Genomic DNA, 22,372 nt, shown 5'->3' on the forward strand with positions numbered 1-22,372 from the left:
GGCCCTGCTCCAGTCCGGCGCGCTGCTCGGGATCCGGCGGCCGGGCGGCGCTGCCTCGCTGGACGTGGCTTGGCGCGGCTGCCGGACTGGCTCCCCCGCCTGGGTTCCTGGGCGAGCGCCGTGCCCCGATCTCCGTCTGGCGCGCTCCGTCGCTCCCTCCCGGGCGCCGGCAGAACCTTTGAATCGCGCTCTTCTTTCTCATTCACATTTTGCCAGCCTTGGACCCTTCCCGGCCCCACGTGGACGCCTGCGCCTCTCGCCATTGGCCGCGGAGATGCAAGGAGGAAAGCGCGCGCGGCGTGTGTGTGTGTGTGTGTGTGTGTGTGTGTGTGTGTGTGTGTGTGTGTGGCGCAGTGTGGCGAGAAGCAGCGAGAGACGGGCTGGTGGCCCCGCCTCTCCGCGCGCCCCCTCCCGTCCACCAGAAGGGAGCCGCCAGGAGCGCGACGGTCCCGGAATCGGGGCGCGGAGGCTGCCTCGGTGGGAAGCTCCCTGCCAACCAGACGCGCGCGGTCCGGAGGCTCGGGCTGGGGCACCAGGACAAGGGGACTCGGCGCGCGTCTGCGGGGCTGCCCACGTTCCCGGCACCTTCCGGGTCACTTGGCCAGGACGGAGGCTCGGTGGGGTTTGAGGGTTTGGGTGCTCTTTGGGGGTTCCTTTTCCGTTTATCCCCTTGAGTGATGGCGGGGATGACCCCTCGAAGTTAGCTGCTGGTCGTGTCCTCAAAAACTCTCGCCACGTTTTGAAACCACGCAGTCACGCATTGATACACACCTTGTGGGAACAGGCTGGCCAGCTGCTTTCGCCTCTCCAGCTTAGGAGCCCCTACTGATCTTCCTTCGCCCTCCTGCCCCCTTTCAACCTTTGGGGGGGGGTAGGTAAAAGAGGTGAAGGATCCGCGCGTGTAAAATCTGTCGTGTGAATGACCTTTAGGAAGCGAAGAAGTCGGGCGGCGCGTCAAGGAGCCAAGCAACCGCGAGCGGCCCCCAGGACGGCGGGAGAGAGACCTTGAAGCAGAGACGAGCCATCGAAGCAGATCGTGCTTTTGCAGTGAAGATTTAACGACGGCAAATGGGCAGAAATCTCTTTTGGAGGCGCTAACAAGATAACGATCAGAGAGAAATGGGGCCCGTTAGGCGGGTAATAGGAATTTCTTTACATGCGTAGTTAATTGGAAAATAAAGACCGATCGATATTTATGAATGTATCGATCCAACCCTTTGTAAATCCAGCCCTTTCTTTATCCCCCTCTCCCTTTCTCCTTCAGTCTCTTGACTCCACAACATCGCTGGGGAGTAAATGCCTTCTCCCAACTCAGGCCCTTGGCAAACCGAGTTGGCCCGCCAGACCAAGCTGGGCGAAGGCTCGCAAGTGGCCCTCCGGAGGCGCTCTGCACCCGCGCCCCGGACCCCAGCACCCCCACCCCAAATACGCCTCTTTTCTCCAGCCAGTCACCTTGGGGCCTAACCGGGCGCGGAAGGAGGACAAGAAAGGGGGGCGCAGGGAGGGGGGGCACCCGCTTCCCCTTGGGGCAGGCATCCCTAAACTCGTCCCTCCAGCTGTTTTGGGACTACAATTCCCATCATTCCTGACCACTGGTCCTGTTAGCTAGGGATGATGGGAGTTGTAGTCCCCAAACAGCTGGAGGGGTGAGTTTAGAGATGCCTGCCTTGGAGCACGAGTGGGACCCCTCCCAAGCCCCCGTCTCCCGCTTTCGCAGTGGGATGAAAACCTCTGTCCACCCGGAGGTTCAGCGCGCCGGGGAAACGAGAAATGCATCTGGCGAGAGGCGCCTCGAGATGGGCGGGGGTTCTGCCCCGGACGGGGCGTCCTCGCTCCTTTTCTGCGCGGGCGGCGGGACTGCAAGAGAGACATCTAGAGCCGCCCGAGCCCCGGTGGGGAGACTCGGGCTGGGGCTTCTGTCATCCGATGTTTAACTGCTTAGAAAACGAGCGGAGCTGCGAGCTGCTTGTAAAACAGGGTCCCAGACGCGGTTAGCCGCGATTAACCAAAATCGATCCCAGGCTCCTTAAGAACTCTCTGCAGTGCGTTTAACGTCGGACGACTGCGGCTCATAAAAGCGCCCTGCAGCCTCCCAAGCAGCCGCGACGGGAGGCGGGTGGCCCGGGCAGGACGGGCCGTCTGGCAGCAGCAGCGGCGCGGGCGAGTCGGCGTCTCTTTCCTGGCTCTTGAGACGACGGGCTCGCCGGCTTTGCGCTCGCAATGTGGAGCCTGCCACAAGCAGCAGCCGCAACAGCAGCCGCGTTTGGGCTCCCGGAGAGCAAACACTCCCCCCGGCCCTGGACCCCGCGGACCCCTCCTTGGCCCCCGGCAGGTGCAGCAGGCGCCGCGCTGGGATCTCCGCTCCTGCGACGGGGCGGCCGGGCGCGGCTCCGCGGGGCGGGGATGGGGGAGTAGATGGTCCCCCCGCCCAGTCGAGACTGAATGGTGCCCTTCCCCGAGGGGAAGAGGGAGGCGGGGAGAAGGGGGGCTCCTCTGGTATTATTAATTAGCCGTAATTTTCAGGCTCTTCCGAATGGACGGCTCCTTCCATCAGCGAGGCAGCTTTTGGCGGCTGTCTCAGTGGTCCCGCAAACTTTCCTTTGAGGAAAACCTGGGCGAGAAAAGCCGCCTTCCCCCATCCAAGTTTGTCTAAAAGTGAGCAGGGTGGGTGTCACAAAGGGGTTCTAGTGGGGTTTTTTGTTTTTATTTTTTTTAAAACCCTCCCCCACCATCAGATACACCAATTTGCAAGGAGCAAAAGGCACTGAACCTTCTTCTTTTCTTTTTTTTTTTCTAAAAAGGCAACTATTTTATTCACGCTTTTATAAATGGAGGATGGAGGGGGGGTGAAGAAAGAAAGAAAATTCCGAAATGCCCCCAATAGACTCCATGTGGGCCTTAAAGCGAAGGCAGCCCCTCCTTTGAAAGCGGCTCCTGCAATTATGTTCGCGAGTTATTCACTCGCCGGGCGGAATTAAAAGGGACGGAGCCTGCTCCCTTTTCACGGGCGGGCCTCTCATGTTTGGCTTTTCAAAGCCCTTCCAACACGATGTCTTTCTTGAGGACAAAAGGCAGGACAGGGCGGAGGAAAAAAAAGGCTCCAAACTTGTAAATTGAACGTCAAGGGAACTTTTAAACAATTTAGAGCCCATAAATAATGATAAAGGAACCTGGCAAAAAGGCAAACCCATTCAATTAATGGAGATTCTCAAGCAAAGATCAAGTGGTTTATTAAAGCGAATAATAAAAAATAAGAAAGGGGGACTGACTTGCATTCTTCTAGCTTGGAACACTTTGCCTTTTTTTAAAAATGTGGACAGCCACTGGCTTTTCCTAAAGACTCGGGAGCGGAGGAAGAGGGGGGCGGAATGAGCAAGGAAAATAAACTTTTTCACCGATTCTTTTTCTTTTCCGAGCTGAATAGAAGTGCCTCTCTGTTGTTGGAAGGGCTCTTTTCCCTTTCCTTTCTTGTTTGCAAGTTGGAATTGGCCACTTGGCAATTCAGGGAGATCTCTTTTAAGGTGCTTTACTTAAATGTTCTGACTTCCATATCTGCTTTTTCAACATTTGACGTTGTAAAATAAGAATTTTAAGACCTCCAGGTCACGCTTTTTTCAAAAGGAGGGGGGAAGAAGACTGGCTCTTTAAGTGCGGGGATGTTTTAAAACTCGGCCTCCCCTCCCCCTTCGTCATTTATATTTGCTCATTTGGGATTCAGATTATGCGCAGGCTTCGCCTTTGCCTCCTTGACAACAACCCCCCCTCTCTTAAATTTGAGGCTGGATTTTCTCTTGGCGTTTCCCTAATGGCCGGGGTGGAGTTGTCGGATAACAGATTAGGGAGTGACCATTTCGAGTGGAGTAATGGATCACTCTGCCTGATCCGTCCCATGTCCCACCGTCTCTTTCCCTCTTTATTGCCTTAAACATGACTTCTAATTCCAATATTTTTAGAAATTAATTTATAAAGCCATCCAAAAATTTTAAAAGGGTGGGGAAAATCTAATATGTGTATATACGTTTTCGTTTGAAGATAGCCTGGCTCTTGCACGCACATTTACAGGACCGAGGATATAAAACTGCTGGTTTCCCTCCCCGACGTGTAACGAATCCATAGGAAGGGGGAGGAGCAGTTTGCGCTTCAATCGAGAGCAACGTGCCCGGAAGAAAATCCCCCCCGGGCTTCTCTCACGGTCGTCCAGAGCCCCCACCGCCACGCCAAAAAACACCAACCCACGGCGGGTGCAACTTCTCGGAGCCGGCGGGCGAGAGGCAAGGCAGAAGGGATCGGGACCGAGAGAAAAGTCATTTCTTGGGGACGAGGCTGCGAAAAGAGGAAAACTAGGCGGGCGGACGCGGAGAGGAAAAGGTGCCCTCGGGGCTCCCTTCGGGAGCGCCCCGCCGAGTCGCCAGCTGCGCCCGCTTTACGCGGCCAGCGCTTCTGATCAGGGACCGGGGCGCTGGCCTCCCCCGTGCCCGAGGAAGGCTGGAGGGCCGCGCCGGCGCCCGCAGAGCCGAATCCCCGACGAGGGAACCTCCGCGACTGGGAGCCGGGAGTCCCACGCGACCCTTGACCCGCTCGGGGGCTCCGCTGCGTGTGGCTTCGCCGCCTCCCCGGCCAGATCCCTCGCGCCCACGCAAGGGAATAGTCGCGCTCCCCACCAAGTGGATGGGCACTGCCATTCCGAGGGGGCGGGCGGGACGGGGCTTATGCCGCCCGGCCTTATTTTAGTCGCCTCCCGCAGCCGGGCGCGGGGCTCTGGAAGCCCCACCGGGCAGGCAGCTGATCAGAAATGCTCGCGACGGAGCCTTTCGGGGTGGGGGGAAATGGCCCCGGGGAGAAGAAGCCGGGGATCCGTCGAAGGGCCGCGCCCAGCCAAGCCCGCCAGCCCCGAGGAGCGCCGACTGCCCGCTCCCAGGGAAGAAGCGTCTGCGCCGGCGGCGGGTTCGCTCTGGAGAGGGAAAGACCGGGAGAAAAGAGCAGCGCCTCCTCTCCTCTCCCAAGGCCGCCCGGGAAGCGCGCAGAGCCCCTCTCGTCCTCTCTCCTCGCCGCCGCCGCCCGCGGAGGCCTCTGGCCGGAGGGGCGGGGCTTGCTGGGCGGCCGCGCGAAGGAGGGCAGGCCGAGGAAGGCCTGCAGAGCCCGGGCTCCTCCGGGGACAGGCCGAGGCGGCTCCTGCCTCGCTGCTCTTGGGAGACCGGGCCGCGGACTAGATCCGGCGGGAAGGAGCCTTTGGCGGCCAGGTGCTTCGGGGGTTGGAGGAGGCGACCCTCGGGGTTCCTTCCACCTCCACCGCTCCAGGATGCTATGAACTACAACTCCCAGCGCCTCTGGCTTGCTGGGCCTGCGGGTGGGAGTTGTAGCTCAGCAAGTGGCGGGGGGCCGAAGGTTCCTCTCGCCGGCGCTCCGAGCGGGGTCGGGGAAGAGCCTGTGGCTCGCCTGGCCCCGGGCCAGAAGGGCTGCAGGAGGCGAGGCGGGCAGGAGCTGCCGCCGCCCGGGCTCGGCTTGGGTGGGTTCCCGCTGAGTTCGCGATAGACCCGGCCCAAATCCCGAGGAATCCCCGCGGGAAGACGCGGCAGGAAACCTCATTCACTGGAAAGGCGCCTGCAAGTGGCCCTGATCCACGCGAGACACGTCGTCTCCTCCCCCTGCCTGGTCTTTCCAACGTCGAATGGAGAACAGCCAGTGAAATACTGTACTCACCTTTCCTAACTGAAGAGCAAACCTGCAGCTGCCCAAACCCAACTCTCAGCAACGAGCGCTCATTTCTCCCTTAACCTTAAGAAGGGAAAAGTGAATTGGCTGGTTCTGCCTAGGCTTTCTGTCCTCCTCCTTGTAAACAACAGAAGATCCTTCACTAAATAGTAGCACTTGAAATTTTGTACATATTTAAAGGAGAGAAACCCCCAGATCCTGAACACGTTTACACCGTTTACATGTTTACCCGCTGAAGAGTGCAAAGAGAATTACTTTTATTATTTTATTTCGACAATTTATACACGGCTTCATTTCCAGTCGTTTCTAAGTAGCGCGCAGGAGACTCAGTGCAATGAAACTAAAGGAAGTGTGTTTAGGGTGACAGCACTTGTCGGTTTCTGCTTTGGGTCTGGAACTTCAGGCGCTGCGCGAAGGGAGCGTGTTGCTGAAAGAAGCTGCCTGTTTATCGCACATCTCCATGTGTCGTGATCCCCCTCCTTCAGTGCTTTGCAGTTTACGTACACAACATCTGCAGTGTTTGGGTTTTTTTTTATTTTAAATCTATTCAATTGGTACCCGCAGCTGTTCTTCTTAGGTATTTCTTCCAGGGGACTGCATGGCCACCACATATTTATCAATCTGTGGCAAATGTTTGATGGCACCCGTTCTTTCTTCACCCCTTTTTTATTAACTGCCATAGCAACTTCTCAACTCCCCTCACCCATTTCTACCTGTTGATGCTGCAGTGTGGGAGAATTTTGGATTAAGACCCCTATGATGGATTAAAACTGCAGCCAAGCTAAAAATTAGCTATACTGTCTTCTCTGATATTTAACTTCTTCAGCACATTTACCATACCATAAATATGGTACCATAAATATTAATTGTTGAAGCAGGGAGTTAGCAAATCGATGAAAGCTATTGGAGCTGCATGTGAACTGAACTGAAACAGAAATTGCAACAAACCCACTTGTTCTCTTAAGTGTTGTGGTTTCCAACCCTTAAGATAAAAACTGGCCACATACATCTGGGATGCAAATGCCACTCCGGTCAACATCCATAATCTATGACCCAAAACATCTGCGTAGCTTACTAGATCCTCTGGATGAGAGAGGTGTTCATATAGCTTTCCAGAGTCTCTAGATTAAAGGTCCGTGTCCTCTGCTTCACTCCTATTTAGGCAAAGGAATGGACAGGTTTGCAAAATAAGTAAGTAAATGTAGCTCTCCCACTGTTTATGCCTCCTTTTTTCAGAATTGCCTAGGGCAGCATGTTTGCTGGGCTGTGAAATTTAACAGAATTTAGCTGCTTTGGAAATCTGTGGTAGCCATCATTTGAGAGTTGTGGGATAAGTCCCTCAGATAGACAATTCGTGAGCATCAGACTGGGAAGAGAACTTTCCATATCACTGGGAGTGATGAGGCCTTTTGGCTTATACAGCCTGGTCCAGGGTGGTATTGTTACGTTTTAGCTCGGTGCCAGCTTGCAGTCCTATCTGTGCAACTCCAAAGAGCTTTTGTGTGGCTGTTTTGAAAGCCCCTTAGCTGTTTCTTCTGTGCTGTGATTCAAAGGAGATGCAGAAAGTTTGGTCCAGCCCAGGCTGTTCCTCCCAGAGGTTCTGTGCACTGACTGCAGAAATAACTGTTTAATAGAATTATTATGTGAAACTATATTATTAGAGAGACAGAACCCTTTGAACAGATAACATGTTGAAATGATGATAATTCTGATACTTTTCAAGAACCACAGCAGAAAAGGACCTCATCCAGCTAGCCCGAGTTATACCTGACTATTTATGCTGCCTCATAGCATGAGAAAGTTTGATGATAAAATGGCACATGAAATTCTAGGTTGGCAGCAAGTGGAAGATGAAGCATATCAGGAGACAATGAGTTCTACATGATGTTGAGTAAGAATTAACAAATCATTCCTTGCCATGCCCTAGAAATAATAAGCTTCCTGTGCTGGCACTGAAGCAAAATGTAAAGGATAGATAAAGATACATATATAGTTATAAATATATCCCACCCTTCAAGTACCGTATGTCCCAACTCCATGCGCCAAACAAACACAAATCTGTACAAGAAAACATTTCGCAATGTTCTATCTGGTATGTTCACATCACATTTTGAAAACTGTTCACAGTTCTGATCACTAATGACATTAATGACAGAAAATACATGACAGAGATGGTTGTGGGATATTTTTAAAGAGAATGCAAACTCCAGAAGGTGGCTGTGTTAGTTCTTTGCAGAAAAAACAAGAGACCAGGGCTACCTTAAAGGCAGAGAGAGATTAATTCTAGGGTCCATGGATTAGAATCCCTTTCAGCAGCTGCACAATCTTATCTTGTATACAATATAATAACATTTATATACCGACTTCCCTGGGCATTACATTTGACCTCGACAGATCCCCTGTCCGCTTTCATGGACTGAATAAATAAATAAATATCTGCCAGTTGTGGATAACACTTTGTGCATTGATGAAATGGGCTTCATCAACGCATGAGTGCTTAAGCCACAGCAAATCTGTTAGTCTTCAATGTGTTGACCACAAAACTCTTGCTGCAGGCAACACAATGCAGATTATCAATCAGTCAGTCAGTCAGTCAACCAATCAATCAATCAATCACCTTGAAGACAGGAGACAGTGAAGAAATAAGTATATAATTTAAGAATTTCCAGAGGGGTAACTGTGTTAGTATGTTACAGCAAATACAACAAAGCAGTCCTGTGGCACTTTAAAGACTAGCAAGTATGTTGTGGCATAAGCTTTTGTTGACGACAGCCTGCTTCAGTACTGGGATGAGGAACCCGTGGCCCTACAGATGTTGTTGAGTCTAACTTCCATCAATTCTAGCCAGCATGACCAATGGTCAAGGATGATGGTCAATTGTCTGTGGTGGGGGGATGCAGGTTATCTCTCTCTGGATTAGCAGAAAAGCCAAGAAGAAGAGGTGTCTTATTGCTTCATCTGTGACAAGAACTAGAGCGCACTCACTGAAAGGATGACAAGGAAGTTTGAAACATAATTACTTCACCTTCTGCACTGCTATCCTGCTAAACTCACCTTTTCCACTAAGACTCTGGCATTATAAGAGACCTTTGCCATCAGAGGTAGCAGCAATAGGCCAAGAACATAACTTTAAAACAAAACAAAACAAGCAAACAAGTTGGGAACTGAGTGTTCTTTCAATAGTGCCACAATTGCTCAAAGGAAATTTGGAAATGAGGGCTTCAGCTGAGTCTTCACTTACAACATGCTCTGTGGTTAAAGGAATGGTGTTCTTTGACTGAGAACTGTCCTGTTTCATTTTGACTTTTATTGATTTAAGTCTCTAAGTGGTTTAAAATAATTATTAAAATGTATTGTACTGGTAAGGATGGTGTTTTATTTTTGATTACGGGAGTTTAAAAGTTAGACCTGAGTTTAAAAGGTGGGGTGAATTAGTGGGCTAGTTTGGACATTAACAGGTGGTCAATGTGATCACAGTTTTTAAAAGGTGATCCAAGAAATTACAGCCAGTTAGGTTAACATCTGCTCTGGGTAAATTAATGCAAAGCATTCTCCTGCCCAAACCAATCTCCTGAACTCCTCTCTGAGGCTGGAAATATGTCTGACTTGGGGGGAAAGCATGGCCAAGGGGTTCTATGGCTTTGAAAGGGTAGGTCTACAACCTCTGGGTTCAGAAACAATATGCACTTGGTGTGTTGGTAGGCAAAGTGTGGGTTATAAATCAAACCAAATAAATAAATAAGCAAGGAAGCCTCTGATTATTGCTTACTGGGGTACTGTTGGATATATAGGCCCCTGGTTGGCCCCTGGGGACCCTTGGTCTGACCCTGCAGGGCTTTTTTTAAAGCTCTTATGAGAGGTAATTGTGTCCCAAGTCCTGTGTTCTTCATATGATGCATTTTCTGCAATATTTGACTAAGATAATGGCATTACTGCCTGTCTGTTACAATGCCTTTTTCGTTTAATAAATGCTGCTCACTCTTAGGCCTTATTCGCTTGAGCATGAAACATAAAACAGCTCTCTCCAGTTAAAGCACTACAGTATAAATTAATAAAAACCAGGACATTATATATTTAGACCTTCATATCTGTCTTATGTGACTATGTATGCCAGCATGCTGAGATTTTTTATATGAAAATTTCCCTACCAACAAGAGCAACTTAATGATTTTCTTAAGTCTTGATTACTGCCCTTCTGTCTGACTTTTCTCTTTTACTAATTGATTATTCAGAATAAAGGCTGTAGGTTTTTATTTTTTGGAAGAGAAAACAGAGGTTAGTGTGACTGAACCAACACAAATGCAACAAGGTCAAACACAGATGGAGGAGAGTCTAAAGGTCTCAGCATTTCTGCCAAAAGAAATCAAGAAGGAATCAAGATTATGGAATTTCATAGATTACGTTTGAAACTGTTTTGACATGAATTTAAATTTGATTGGTTTTATATTTTGATACATGCTTTGTTTTGTTATATTTACTTTCATTCTAATATTATATGTTAGCTGAGCTTAAAAATATGCTAACATACTTTAATAATTGTCCTTTATACAAAAGGAAAAAGAGGTGCTTCTCTCCAGGTGAACATCTATTCTTTTAATGTTAAGTTAGCACCAACTGTGCGGATTTCTGAACAACATTACCTAGTGATGAGTTAAAATTTTAGCAAATCTGAAACAAAGCTGGATTCAATACATGGATGCCTAGATGTTCCCTGTGGACAGGGCTTTTTCCTCTAGCAAATGCATGAGCACTGCATTCACTGCCTTTAAAGCTGCGTGGGACATTAGATGTTTCAAATTATTCCTTAGGGAAATATTTGCTTGCAGTATGTAAATCTCTTGCTCTTTTGGAGTTCATAGATAGGTTTGCCTTGACCTCAGTGAAGCAGGTTGCAGGCACTGTCTGAACCCTATTCTTAGCCCCTATCAACTAGATAGTAACAACTAAGCAGACTGTGCACATAGATATATCTGTGTGCACAACTGCACATGCATGTTTAATGCAACAGTCTGTCCAACTGCTCTCCCTGGGAAACAGCCGCTCAAGGCTCTCCATTGTGCTTCCAGCCCAGCCAGTCCATGCTATTTTTGATTTTGATCTATTTCTTGGGACACCTCCTGGGAGGCAAACAGGATGATCCATTGGGGAGGTGGATTTGGGGGGGAGGGAGAGGAGCGTGGCCAAAGGTTAGCAGGGGTGGTCATAAAGCCTCCCTTCAGAGGTGTTTAAGAAAACCAGAGGCCAGATGCGAGAGTACAGGCAGCAAGCCCCAAAAAGCAAGCTCATTCAGCAAAATCGAATAGTGGCGGTATAGTTCTCCTGGGAACGCCACTTTACAATGTGCACACATCACTGTGGACTGCATTACTGAAAGATTCCCCTAATATTGAAAAAAAGCTCTCTCATAACATGGAAGATTAGTATTTCAAAGGGAAAACATTTTAGCCCTAGGTTATAACCTGGAGGAGACCTATGAGCTACTGGAGGAAAAGCTATAGAATCTTAGTCATATGACATTCTACTTTTACAAATACTGCAAGAATTTTGGGCCATTCCTGAGAAATTCCAGAGAGGTAGCCATGCTAACCAGTTGCATCAAGAGCAACAGATCCTTGAGGCACCTTAAAGACTGACAAGATTTATCATGGTAAACTAATGCTGCTTTTATCAGTTAGGTAGGACAGTCCCAAATGCCAGAATGAATGAAAAGCCATCAGAGTGAATTGCCTTAATCGGTGGTTGGGAATCTGTGGTTTTCCAGATACAGTATTCAACAGTATCTCCAACTCCCACCAGCCCCAGCCAGGATGACCAATGGCAATGAGGGGAGCTGTAGTCCAGCAGCATCTGGATGATTTATATTTGTATAATATATCCATAGATTTCAGGGCAGGCCACAGTCTGATCTAGGTGAATATGCACAAGCAATTTAGAGGAGCATTTTGGTGTGTTTGACACATACGTTAGACAGAGTTGAAAATATGGCTGCAGTACTACAAGGGAAGGCAACAGGAACTCTCTCTCTCTCTCTCTCCCTCTCTCTCTCTCTGTGTGTGTGTGTTGGCTGTTCCCTGTTCCACCTTCTTTTTTTAAGGCTAAATGTATGCTCCAACAGAGAAGGAGATGGGAGAGTAAAAAGCCCCCAAATACTTTTTAACAAGCACAATTGTTTGCAAATTATACCTTAACTGGTAGGGTATTGTTGCTCTGCTGTGTGAGAGTGAGGAGAAGGTCAATGCGGAGATGAGACAATTTCAGAAAAGGGCTAGACGCTAGAGGGTTGCTGTTGGAGGTATGCAGTAGGCAACTACATGGCCTCCTAGTCATAAGAATAATTAAGGACAACGATCACAACCAATAAATCAATGTTCACAAAATGATGCTAGAATCGGGAAGAATATGTGTCATACATCATGAATCATGTCACCATCCATATCCAGGAGGGCTCCACGACTCTGGTTAGCCTGAAGAGTGATAAAAGTGCATTTAGTGTTTTGCTAACTCCAGTCCAGTCAACTAATTTCACAGCATTATGACTATTTTCAGAGCTATTACAGTCAAGTTACTTAAAACTTTGTGGATGCTGGATAGCAATAAAACAGAAGCACATCTTCCCGGGCACAAAATATAGCACCTTGACTTCTGAGAAGACAACAGAAAGACACAAGATCTACCCACCCGGGAAGAATGGCAGATGAAGGTGATGGACTACATGGAACTGGCGGAAATGACTGGCAGAATCCGAGACCAGGGAGAAGAGTCGGTGGAGGAAGATTGGAAGGAATTTAAAGACTATTTACAGAAACATTGTAAAATTAATGAATGTTAGAAGGATGTTGGAATGAAGTTATGTGGTTTTAGCAGAAATGTTATAAAGGATTAGGAAAAAACAGACTGTTAATCGGTGAAAGGAGGGAAAGTAAAGTTACATTATATTAAGATAAATTACAGGACAAAAATTGGAAAAGATGGAAAGGATTTGCTGAAATAGTTAACCGAACTAGAATACAAAAAAGGGAGGTGTGAGGAGGTCAAGGAAACAAGCAAATGAAAGATAAGTTATGGGAAGATTTGTTGTGTTTTTTTAATGGATTTTATTTTTTCTGTTCTCTTCTTTTTCTTTCTTTTCCCCCCTTCCTTATTGTGATGTGATGTGTTGTTTTGTTTTTGTTTAATATGGTGTTTTTACTGTTTCTTTTTGTAACTTTTAAAACTTTAATAAATATTATTTTTTTAAAAAAAGGAATATGTGAGAAGAAAGTGCAAGAAATTAGAAGTAACTGTGTGTGAAGGTACAATAAATTGACTGTATGGCATATACATGACCGTAGAAGGGTGACTTCCCTGCCAGCCTAAACTGCCTGCCCCTCTCTCCAGATCTGTCCCTTCCAAGAGAGATAACCCAACTTGCCAGAGTCCTCAAAGTGACCCATGGATTGCCATGGATGTGAAGCCCCCGTGATGTGTACCATAAGACACTGAGTTCCTTTTTGGCTTCTGTTAATGAGATTAAAGAAATAAAAATCGTGATGCATCTACACAGCTCATATACCTTGTCCTGGCTGGATGAATCTGCAGAAGCTGGCTTATTTTTGTTTCCATTTGATATTTCACAGCCATAAGAATGGAAATCCTTCCGTCACCATTCATGTCTGTCCTGCTAATCCCAGAAACTGAGATGGGTAGATAAACTAGCCCTAGGAGTTCCAGCTGCGGCTCCTAATTGATACCTGGGCCTTGGGCTGTTCTGTGAACATTTAAACACCAGCCCCCAGGCTTCTGTTCTCTTTGGCAGGAGCTCTATTTTGAAGCTAATTTTAGGAATATAAGTGAAAAGCATGCTTGCTAATTAGCACTGGCTGACTTTATTGTTTGATCTGGTACTGAATTATTTTATTAATTTCAAATGAAATTGTGCCGAGTCAGATATTGTTCATTGCTATTTCTGTTTTTGCTATTATTCTGTTGTGGTTCTGCTATGCTGCTTTTATACTGTTTTCTGATGCTTTCAGGTAGTTTTGTTCTTAGTGTGTTTTCATATATATATATATATTTATATAATAAAAGCTGCCTTGTGAGGGCTTGGATCTAGTGGGTAGCCTTAAAATATTCTAAATAAAATAAAATAAACAGTACAGTATCTTTCTGAATGGCTCTTTTATGTTTGAGATAGGGAATTTGTAGGTTGAAGATATGCACATTTACAGCATAATTTTTATACATCTCATTGTGCAACCAGGAAAAGTATAATGAAATGTAATCCCTACTTAATTGTGTAAGAAATGGGATTATGAGTAGCCAAAGGGCAAAACAAAGGACAATGAATTTTTAATGGTTCCCATCAAAAGGGCTGTTCTGTACAATAGATCTGTTATTGACATCAACATGTCGCCCACCAAGTCAGACTCCTGTTATTCTTGATTGTCAACATATTTTGCACTGGGCAAAATGGCATTTGCTGGATGCTTGTTGTCCCAGAGAGATGATCAGAGGCTGTGCCTTTCTTCATAAAAGGGCTTGGCAGTTAAGCAGCTTTCACTGACAGTGGTAAAAGTGGATTTAGTGTTTTGCCAATACCAGTGGCAAAAACCACCAAGCAAATTGATTTCACAACACAATAATGACACTTCACTTCACTTATTTTAAATGATTGATAGGTCACTTTCTGGGTGTTGAATAGCACTAATGTCCTCATGAGCTTCTTTGAGCTCAAAAGCGTGCAAGGGAGAGGATGGAGGAAAAAGAAGCTCTTAACTGGCTGGAAGGGCTCAGGGCATAGGAAGCTGAAGTAAGACCATTGGTCATTTATCCTAGTATTGGCTGCTGGGGGCAGCACAAACTCAGGCTGAAAGGGGAAAACGAGCTAAGAGGAAGGCACACTTGGCAAATCCTCACTGTGATCAACTGCCCCCCCTAAAACCCCAATGTCCCCCCTGTGGAAGGACATGTGGATCCAGAATTGGCCTCCACAGCCATTTATGGACACACCATTAAGGCGGCGTTGATGGAAGACAATCCTACTCGGCCACGAGTTATCACCAAGGAACAAGAAGACGGGGGTCAGCTTTTCAAGTCTGCTTCAGTTCCTTTTATTTATTTATTTTTTATAAAAATTTTATTGAAAGTTTTTTTGATACAATAAGCGAAGAAAAACAACATAAGCAAAAAAAACACACAAACAAACAAAAGAAAGAAAAACAAACATAAAATTTAACATCTTATAATAACCAGCTTTTCTTCATTTTTGGACTTCCTCACGTCTCTCGCTCCTACTTTCCAAATTTATAGAACTTTAATCAGCAATTTATCTCCTTATTTCCATTCTTATTGTACACATTTCCAGTGTTTTATCCCTAACTTTGAATATTTCCATTTAAGTTTTAGATACCTAATTTTACCATAATATTTATTCAAAATTTATTTTTCTCATATAGTTCACTCATTCTCATAGTCTTTTCACCAAACTTTGTGGTCCCTGTTAATTTCAAATCTCTCATCCTTCTTAGCACTCATATAGTTTACAGTGTTTTTGTAGGTAGTCCTTAAATTTCTTCCAATCCTCTTCCACTGATTCCTCTCCCAGGTCTCGGATTCTGCCAGTCATTTCTGCTAGCTCCATATAGTCTATCAGTTGCATCTGCCATTCTTCCAGTGTGGGCAAATCTTGAGTTTTCCAATGCTTGGCGACAAGTATCCTTGCTGCTGTTGTTGCATACATAAAAAGTGTTCGGTCCTTCTTTAACACCCTCTGGCCAACAATGCCCAAAAGGAAGGCCTCTGGTTTCTTAGGGAAGGTATACTTAAATACCTTTTTCAGCTCATTATATATCATTTCCCAGAAGGCCTTAACCCTGGGGCAAGTCCACCAGAGGTCAAAGAACGTTCCTTCAGTTTCCTTACATTTCCAACACTTATTGTCTGACAGGTGATATATTTTTGCTAGCTTGACTGGGGTCATGTACCACCTATATATCATTTTCATAATGTTTTCTTTCAAGGCATTACATGCCGTAAACTTCATTCTGCTTCAGTTCCTTTTAACTGGGGTTACCATGGATTGGATATGGGACCTTCTCCTGCTCTATGCACCCACTGAGATGATATGGTCCTTCCCTACATGCTTTGGAGGTCTGGTACTATGTCCCTTGAGAATGCCACCTGCTTTGCTCATTTATGTGTGAGAAGAATGACTGGAGCCTTTTCTATTTTAGACAGTGGTTTTACATGCCAGCCATCTAGCAAGAAACAGTATCTGCTTTGTGACTTACTGTGAGGATGTTGATTGAGCTCTTGATATGAAAATGGGACTATGCTGCCAGCTGCCCATTTTAATATGGTTGATGTTGCTAAGGAGGCATTTGTGACACTAGAGTATGGCAGTGATTTGAGGAAATACCTAGACAACATTATCCATTTGGAATGACTTGAGGGGGTTATTTAATGAGCTAGTTTTTGCTCTGCCTGATTTAAACAAGGTGTGCTGGCACAGATTTGCCTGATTCATAGCAGGATATAAAAGAGGTGCCCATTGTACGGATTCATTTGGGCAGAAACCTTATGGTCCTGTATGAGAGAAACAAAGACAAATGTGTGTGTTCTCATTGCAGAATGGTATAGCTCTTCCATGAGGAACATACAGGGTCTCTACCATTGAGACAATGGAAATTGGATTGCTGAGGCATCGGTACTCAATCTGAGCCCCATGCAGGGCCTGGCATCTCTTCCATAGGCCAATCTTTTGACTTCAGATGTGAGATTTCCTATGCAGTACTGATTAATTGGTTGGAACATGCATTTGCACCCATCACTTACCCAAGATCCCCAGGACACTTATTTGGTATCATTAGGCAGTCCAAATACCTGCTAAGGGAAGTGTCTGCCAAATGGGCACAGATCTCAACAACACTCATTTAAGGTCAACTTAAACACTTAAAAATGCCAAATCTGTCAAATATGAACAAGTATCTGAAGCTCCAATCCTGTGTGCACAGTGAGTTTGATCTCCAGTGGGACATAGGATATGTTGCATAGGATATGTCTTCTTCCTGTATATGCTCGTCTGGTGCTTAATATCTCCATGTGAGGTGCCCTTCTTCAGGTTCTCTGCCCTGAGTGAACAGAGGTGTGTGGTCACTGGGGAGGGGCCAATTAGGTTCACCTGACACCTATTTATTTCCCCAAACATTTTAGTTATATTTCTAGAACATTTTATATCGTTCAGCACTGCTCTTTATCAGCCCCTTCTCACCCACCTTGGGTTTAGCCAGCTTTGGTATTGTTTTAATGCAAGCTTTAATGCTGGTTTTATTGAATTTATTTTTGTATTTAAATTTACTTATTGCTGTTGCTTGATTGTATTCTATATATTGATAACTTCTGTAAATAGCCCAGAGGACTGGGTTGATGGGCAAGATACAAATAGCATAAATAAACGGATTTCAAATTCACCCCAAAATAAAATGTTGGCCAGTAAAGAGGGCATGTAACTGTTTAACTGGTGTGGGGTTTGGACTGCCAACCTTTTTCTTTTATCAGGGCTCCTGCGTCTTTCAGTTTAGCGACAGGGGCAACTCAGCTCATGAATCTTTCTTCATCACTGAGATGCACTGAGGGAGAAAATGACACTTTGTCAGCTGGGAAGAACAGCTCCCTCCCCCCATCCCTGGTCTCTACTTCCTCTGTATCTAAAAGCCAGAACTCAATAACCTTCCTGAATACAAGAGAGGAGTTGTTCTTGCACATCTCCCGTGCCTCACCCGGCGTCTGCTCCGCGCCTTAGGGTCGCCTGGCACCTCGCCCATGATAGAGTCGAGGGCTTCTCGGACCCTCCGAGCCTGACAGCGAAGCTGGAAAGGGGAAGGGTCTTCCTAGGTAGAAATGCTGGCGATGGGGCCGCGCAGAAGCCTCTCAGCTGATTCTGGTTGCTGCTGGCTTTCGAAATACATTAGCTTTTGACTGCTCCTGCTGGTTTTCTCCGTTAATCCGTTTGCATTAACGGATCTCAGGGTCATTTTGAGACTTGCGCGCTGCTTTGGGATCTGCAGAGTCAAAAAGCAGCAAACGCATATAATACAGAAAGGAAATCTGGAGGCATTGAAAAAGTAAAAAGCCCTGTTCGTTCTACTTGAGCTCCCTCTGCTTTTTGCTCGCTGCTGGTTTGAGGGCGCAGAAGCTCCCCGTGCGCCGCTTTTGGCAGCCAGCGCGGCATATAAAGCCGAAGGCCAGTGGATCAGGACGCTGACCTGGGGGGCGGAGGGGGGGCGTCCTCTGCTCAGACGGCCCAGGCAAAGGTTTGCAGCCCAAAGAGCAAAGGAGGGAGGGTTCCCTCGCCTTTTGAAGAGCACGGAACCAAACTAGAGTGGAGTGGTGGATCGCACGCAGTGGGACGCGCATTTATTTCCCCCAAAGCTGGAAATAGTTTCTGCCCTGTCGACTGCAGAGCAAAATCCTGCGCAACCTTCTTCGGGTTTGTGGTGAAAGGGTGGGTTTTATTTCTTAATTTTTGCCTTTGGCAAAACTCCCCCCCCCCATATGGGGTAGAGGGGGAGCGCGAGAACAACAGCCCTGAAGTGCTGGACGCAGTGAGGCAGAATGCGCGGAAACGAGTAGAAGAAAAAGTGAGCAGCGACCCCCCCTCTGGAATTTTCTCCCCCCCCCCGATGATGACTCCGGAGCGAAGCGCGGTTCACTTTCCACAGTAAACGGGATCTGCGCAATCGGTTCTAGTTCTCGGGTATCAAAGTATTGTATTTGTAAATCGCTGTGGAAAAGATTCCCGCAGGTCGCAAAGGGCGGAAGCCAAAGTCTTGCAAATCAACCGAGCCATGCGGGGCGGGGCCCATAATACGGATTGTATTCGAAGTAAAACTAAGCAAAGCGTTTTTTTTAGCGTTCAACGGAGCCGGGTGTCCGCTGGAGACTTTTCCGAGGGGCCGCGCTCTTCCCCCAGGCGAAAGGGCAGGGCGCCTAGGTGGGAAACCGGCCCCTTTAAAAAACCCTGCCTAAAAGCCTCCAAATCTTCGCAGGTCAGAGGGCCACAGTCTCATTAAAACCACTCTTGTTCGGAATCTGCAAGGCAGACATTAAAGTGCAGTATTTTTCAATTAGAGCTGACGAATTCAATCAAAATTCCATAGATTAGGATGAAATGAGGCATGGGTCATTTACGGGGGAATTTAATTGCAGAGCCATTAGACAAATAGTATATTTGCCATTCTCACATTATCCATCATTTGAGACATCAAGAGAAGCAGCCGCAGCAGCCGCATCCTGGCCAATCCTGCCCCGCCGCCCGCGACACCCCACCCGGCCGGGAAGCCCGCCCCTCGCGCGGCGCCCAAGCCCCGCATTACCATTGGGTTTCACTTTAAACCGGGCGCGGGGGTTACAAATGTTCATGCAATCAGGTTCATTAGGACTCCCTCCCCCCCCCAAAAAGATGCACCTCCTTTTTTGATTCGGATTGCTTTATGGATGGGCCGCGTGAGCGCCGGTTCAAGCGTGCGCGCCTTCCAAGAGTCAAGGCGGCTTCTTTGCAAAGGCCTTCCCTCGTCTCCTCCGCCTGCGACGCCTTTCCCGGCAGGAGGAGCACCGCCGCCCGCTTCTCCAAAGGCGCCGCCGCAGCCCCACTCTCCGGGAGCGAGCGAGGTTTTTCCGACGTGCCGCCTACGGGAGGAAACCCGGGGTGACCTTCCCCTCCGCCCCTAACCTCCGGCTCTCCCTCCTCGGAGCCTCGCCCCCCTCCCCGGCTCTGCGGGACCTTTCTGCGCCCTTCGAGGGGCTCCTCTCCGCCTTTGGCGCTCGCCTCCTCCCCACTGGGGCAGGGGGAGCCCGCCCCTTCTCGCCCCTCTCCGGGGCGGCTGCTGCTGCTCATTTAATTGGGATGCGACGCGAAAAATGTGTCCTTTTGGGGGGAAATTATGCCCGGCTTTCTGGAAATCTCATCGCGTTAGCTAGCAGCCTTCCTTCGCAGGCATCATGATCGCATTAATTTGATTTTTGCTGCTGCGCGGGAGGGCGGAAGCCGAGCCCCTGCTCTGAAGTCGCTGCGCTACGACAAGGCTCCGGTATCCTAGGCAAACGGCGAGAGGATGGCATATTTCCCCGAGAGCCAGTCGACGGGCACCTTCTCCCAGGCGCAGAGCCAGGCCCGGAGCCCGGGCGCGGGGCGGGGGCGGCCTTCCTCCAGCAACGCCCCGACGGGCGCATTATTGCTGCAAGTTGCATTACAAAGGAATCGGGTTTCTCTGAACTGGGATGCTGAAGGCGAGCCCCGGCCCAGGCGAAGCACTCCGGCAGCAGCTCGGCCTCCGAGCAGCCCCGACGGGCGCGGAGCGTCGCTTGAAGGCGCGCAAGGAGCAGGCGGCGGAGAGGCGTGGGCGGCCCCCGCGGCGGTTCCCCCCGTCGGTCGTGCCAAGTGCGAGGGGAAAGGACGGGCGCCGTCGGGAGCGCGCCTCTGAAACTTCCGCGCAAGGGGAAGCCGCCCGCCTGCGCCGGGCCGAGGGGAGCGATTCTCGTGAAAGTGGCGCCACCTCCAGGCCGTAGCGACGCGCCGCTGCCCCGAAACCAAGCGCGCCCGCGCGGCTCTGGCGCGCCTCCTTTCCCGGGGAGCAGCTCAGCTCTGCAGGCGAGGACGACGGGGAGCCCCAAGGCGCGAGGGCCGCCCAGCCCGCCAGTGGCGCCCTGTAGGCGCAAATGAAGGCTCTCTCTGGGTGTGTGTGTAAAAAAAGAAAACGAAAAGGGTGGAGGCAGGATCCCCCCCCCAACCCCCGCATCGCCTGCTTCCCCTTGCCGGCCTCCCAGTGTTCTGCGACACACACGTGCGCGCACACACGTGTGTACAAAGGCGCTGGGATAATCGGCAAGCCCGAGGCACATCTGAATAAATCCCGATCAGTGGCGTAGCGTGGGTTGTCAGCACCCGGGGCAAGGCAAGTAATTTGTGCCCCCTAACGCGTAGATTTGCGCCCCCTAACCCTAGCCCCCAGATGTTGCGCCCGGCCCCCCCTGCACCCCCCACGCTACGCCACTGATCCCGATAATATTTTATTCCTATTTAATATATTTCTTCCAGCATCCTGGACTATATCTGTGCTTAGGTTCCAGCCGTTCTGCGTCTACCTTTCACCAAGAGGAGCCCTAAGAAGACAATGTCTGGCTCCTGGCCTGATTTCCACACTCTTTGCTCGGCTAAATCGCCCATGATAAACCCATAAAACCTTACAATCCCTATAAAACCTTCAGCTAATGGCCGTGCTCTCTGAATCGAGCCTGGCTGTATAAATGAAACACAGGGAGCCCGGACACCCGAGGGGCAAGGCAGGCGCTGCCCAGGGCTTCTGGCTGTTTTCTCCACAGCAACAGAATCCACTTCTGTGCGGGAGGGGACGGCATGCACGGGACTCCTCAGGGCACCTGCTGCCTGTGTGCTCCAAATCTAGTTGAACATTTCAGTCTGTCTCGAACTAGTTTTGCCTTCTGACCTGCAGCTTTGCCCGGGTCTCAAAGGTGCCACTTTGGCCTGGCAGGGCAAGTGCCCTGACTGACTCCAGCTGCAAAAGCTGAGGCTGCTGACCATCGCCTGAGCTGCCTGGCCCTTGAAGTACCATTGGCAGGACTGGCAGCAACAGCAGCAGATATGTTCCAAGCTTAAGACTTAGTTTTTTGCTAACTATGCTGTTTTACATGTGCATTTTATATTTAAGTTCCTTTAGGAATGTTTGCTTTTGAAGAGTTAAGACAATTTTTTTTTGGTAAATTTTGCTGCATTACATGTGCATTCTGTACACGACCTTCTTTCTAATGGTTTACTTCAAAATCTTTAATAGAATAATTTAGTTTCCTGTTAATTATCTTGATTTGAATGTATACTGTGTTCAATGTTCTTTGTATACTGTCTTAGTTTTATGATGTTAGCTTCCCTGAGCCCAGCTCCGACCGGGGAGGGCGGGCTACAAATAAAAAATTATTTATTTATACTTTATATTTGATTTTTTTTTAAAAAAAGATTTATTCTGAATTGTTTTATTTGATGTTTTAATGTAGGTTGTAAACTGCTTTGAGATTTTTATCTTAAAACTATAAAGCAGTATAGAAATGAACTTAATAATACTAATGCTAATAATATCCCTATGTGGTGAGTCATTTAGCAGGCCATACAGGAAGTAGGAGTGGCACTTGGAGACACTCTGGACCACACTGCACCAAAACCTTGCCTCACTGTTCTCTCTGTGTGCTGACATGGTCTTCCTTTTATAAATGTGTGCTTTAATTCAGTTCACAGCTGTTTCCCTTCCTCTACTGATTCGTTCGTTGTACCTTAATCAGGCCATTTGTTGTTGTTTAGTCGTTTAGTAGTGTCCGACTTTTCGTGACCCCATGGACCAGAGCATGCCAGGCATTCCTGTCTTCAGGCCATAGAACTATATAATACAGATATGGCAAATATTAAACATATGTGTTTGACCAAACTCATATCTTATTTTTGTGATTCAGGAGGAACATGACTTAAGGCGGCAGTTATATGCATACTTACTCGGGAGTAAACCTCATTTATACAGTGGAAATTTACTTCTTATGCATGTTTACTTTCAGGCTGTATGATGTTAATCAGGCTGGTTTTTAATTTTGTGAAGCCAAGAAACTCCAAAAACCCTGTCCA

This window comes from Podarcis melisellensis, assembly GCF_964234715.1.
Source record: "Podarcis melisellensis genome assembly, chromosome: 1".
In the NCBI taxonomy this organism is placed as follows: domain Eukaryota; kingdom Metazoa; phylum Chordata; class Lepidosauria; order Squamata; family Lacertidae; genus Podarcis; species Podarcis melisellensis.